Raw genomic sequence first — 3579 nt, 5'->3', positions numbered from 1 at the left:
TCCAGAAACAGGAGTTTGTAACCTCCCAGTCTCTGGGAACGCGTTGCACAGACCTTTCTGCATGGCCTCCCGGAGATGTCTCATCCTCTCTTCCCTCTGCGACGGCAAGATAAGGTCTGCAACCTTACCCTTGTGCCGTGGTTCAAGGACAGTGGCCAGCCAGTAATGGTCCCTCTCCTTGATCCGAAGAATACGAGGGTCCTTCCGCAGGCTTTGCAGGATCAGGGAGGCCATGCACCGTAGGTTACCTGAGGCATTCGGTCCATAGTCCTCTGGGTCTAAGGACAACATGATCCGCAGCTACCTCCTCCCAGCCACGTACAAGTCCACGGGTTTCTTGGGACTGTAAATTATCCCTACAAGACTGCTGCTGCTGATGCTGAGTGCCAGGCTCCACCTCCATGCTGACACAATCATCCTCCTCCTCCTCTTCCTCCTTGTCCTCTTCCTGCGGGATGGGTGGGATAGCAGGAACACTGTCTGGATAAAGGGGGCCTTGAGAGGCAAGGAAGTCCTCCTTCCTGCCTCTGTCTTGCCTCAAGTGCCCTGTCCATTATTCCACACAGCATATGCTCCAACAGGTGGACAAGAGGTACAGTGTCACTGATGCATGCACTGTCACTGCTCACCATCCTTGTGGCCTCCACAAACGGGGACAGGACAGTGCATGCATCCCTGATCATGCCCCACTGGTGTGGTGAGAAAAAACCGAGCTCCCTGACCCTGTCCTGGTGCCGTAGTCGCACAGGTACTCATTGATGGCCCTCTGCTGTGTGTGCAGCCGCTGCAGCATGGCCAACGTTGAGTTCCACCTGGTGGGCATGCCACATATAAGGTGGTTCTCTGGCAGGTTCAACTCCTTTTGGAGCTCAGCCAGCCGAGTACAGGCATTAAATGATCTGCTGAAATGCACACAGACTTTCCTGGCCTGCTTCAGGACATCCTGTAAGCCCGGGTACCTGCCCAAGAACCACTGCACCACCAGGTTAAGGATGTGAGCCACACAGGGCATATGGGTCAGTTGTCCCTGTCAGAAGGCGGAGAGGAGGTTGGTGCCATTGTCGCAAACCACCAATCCTGGCTTAAACTGGTGTGGCGTCAACCATCTCTCGGCCTGCCCCTGCAGAGCTGACAAAATATCTGCCCCAGTGTGGCTCCTGTCCCCCAAACAAACCAGCACGAGCACGGCATGACATCGTTTTGCCTGCGTACTTGCGTAGCCACTTGTACGCCTACGGAGTGCTGGTTCCGAGGCCATGGATTAAGAAGAAGAGGAGGGGGTGGAGGAGTGAGGTGTGTCACAACCAGTAGTAGCATTTTGGAGGTGTGGTGGTGGAACAACCTCCAACACTACTGCACCTTGTCCTGCATCCTTCTCAGCTGCCAGAAGAGTGACCCAATGGGCCGTGAAAGACAGGTAACGTCCCTGTCCATGCCTGCTGGACCATGAGTCAGCGGTAATATGCACCTTACCGCTGACCGCCCTGTCCAGCGAGGCAAGGATATTGCATTATACATGCCGGTAGAGAGCCGGAATTGCCTTCCGTGAGAAAAAGTGGCGTTTGGGGACCTGCCACTGAGGAACCACACATTGCACAAACTCACGGAAGGGGGCTGAGTCTACCAACTGAAAAGGTAGAAGTTGAAGTGCTAGCAATTTAGCCAAGCTAGCATTCAACCGTTGGGCATGTGGATGGCTGGGAGTGAACTTCTTTCTACGGTCCAGCAGCTGGGGCAGGGAAATTTGCCTGCTACAATCGGACGTGGGTGCACTGCTAGCAGAGTGCCCGCAAGCACTTGGCTGTGACACACCTAATTCTACACCTTTCTTCATCTCAGTGCAGGTTTCAGAGAGGACTGAAGGTCTAGTGGGGTTGGAGATCCCAGCTGATGAGGAGCAAGGAGAGGGCTGATTTGTTCTTTGGTGTGGGTCTTTGAGGTAAGCTTACCAAGGAGCTGCATGGCAGGTCAACATATGTCTGGTCAAGCATGTGGTGCCCAAGCGGCTGATGTTTTGGCCACACGAGATACACTTGAGACATATGTTGCAAATAGCAGTGGTGCGATCTGATGCACTCAAAAAAGGCCCACACCAAAGAACTTTTCGAATAATGCGCAGAGGCTGCTTCCTGCACAGGCGGAGCTCTGCGGTGTGATTCAGTCGGTGTGCTGCCCCTAAGCTGGCCCCCGGAGGGCATCCTGCCTTGTTGGACATGTGCCTCCTCCTCCTTCTCCTCCTCTTTCTCTCTCCTACTAGGCACCCACATGGAATCAGTGCCTTCATCATATCCTACCTCTTCATCACTGGAGCAAACCTGCCAGTATGCTGCAGCTTGTGGAACATGACTGCTAGATTGCTGTCCTTATTGAGCATCCCCTATCTCTGCGCTCACGCTACTGCCTTCCTCTAGCTGGGTATCATCATCAGAGCCTACAAAACACTGGTCATCCTCCTGGAGCATGTACCCAACACTGTGCTCAAACAGTTCAGGGGACTCCTCATGAGGAGGTGGTGGGTCTAGGGATGGAGTCACTGATGATGACACTGAGACAAGGGCAGAGGGTGCATTGGCAGCTTCTTTGCTAGTACCCTGATCCTGGGTGAGAGAGGATGAGGAGGATGAAGAGGGCTTGGTCATCCACTCTACCAAGTCTTTGGCATGATGTGGCTCAACACATCCAGCTGCCGAAAATAAGGACAAGCGTGTCCCATGGCCACGTGGTGATGACGATGCACCTCGTCCATGACCAGCACTGTTGTTTCTAGACACAGAGCCTGCTTGCCCTCTTTTATTGGCTTGTGCCTGTCTGCCTCTCCTTGTTGGCCTTCCAGACATGGTAATGGCCTACAGGGAGATGGGAAAACCAGCAATTGGGTAGTGTATATTGGGCTGGAGGCACAAAACACCCACTAACTCCTGCAGATGCCTTTATTATAGAACACCAGCAATAAAGGGCAGATACAGGTGTATATTGTGCTGTGCTGGAGGCACCCCACACCCACTAACTCCTGCAGATGCCTTTATTATAGAACACCAGCAATAAAGGGCAGATACAGGTGTATATTGTGCTGTGCTGGAGGCACACAACACCCACTAACTCCTGCAGATACCTTTATTATAGAACACCATCAATTAAAGGGTAGATACTGGTGTACACTGTGCTGTACTGGAGGCACACAACACCAACTAACTCCTGCAGATGCCTTTATTATAGAACACCAGCAATAAAGGGTAGATACAGGTGTATATTGTGCTGTGCTGGAGGCACACAACACCTACTTACTCCTGCAGGTGCCTTTAATATAGAACACAAGCAATTAAAGGGTAGATACCGGTGTATATTGTGCTGTGCTGGAGGCACACAACACACACTAACTCCTGCAAATGGCAGATGGCTCAATTAGAGAAGAGCAATATAGGTAGCTACAGGTGTATACTGCGCTGGAGGCACACAACACCAACTAACTCCTGCAGATGGCTCAATTAGAGAAGATCAATATAGGTAGATACAGGTGTATACTGCGCTGAAGGCACACAGACAACACCCACTAACTCCTGCAGATGGCAGATGGCAGAT

Source organism: Lithobates pipiens, unplaced genomic scaffold (genome assembly GCF_037356315.1).
Source record: "Lithobates pipiens isolate NorthernLeopardFrog02 unplaced genomic scaffold, aLitPip1_a1.2 Scaffold_8, whole genome shotgun sequence".
In the NCBI taxonomy this organism is placed as follows: Eukaryota; Metazoa; Chordata; class Amphibia; order Anura; family Ranidae; genus Lithobates; species Lithobates pipiens.
This window is presented reverse-complemented; position numbering follows the sequence as displayed.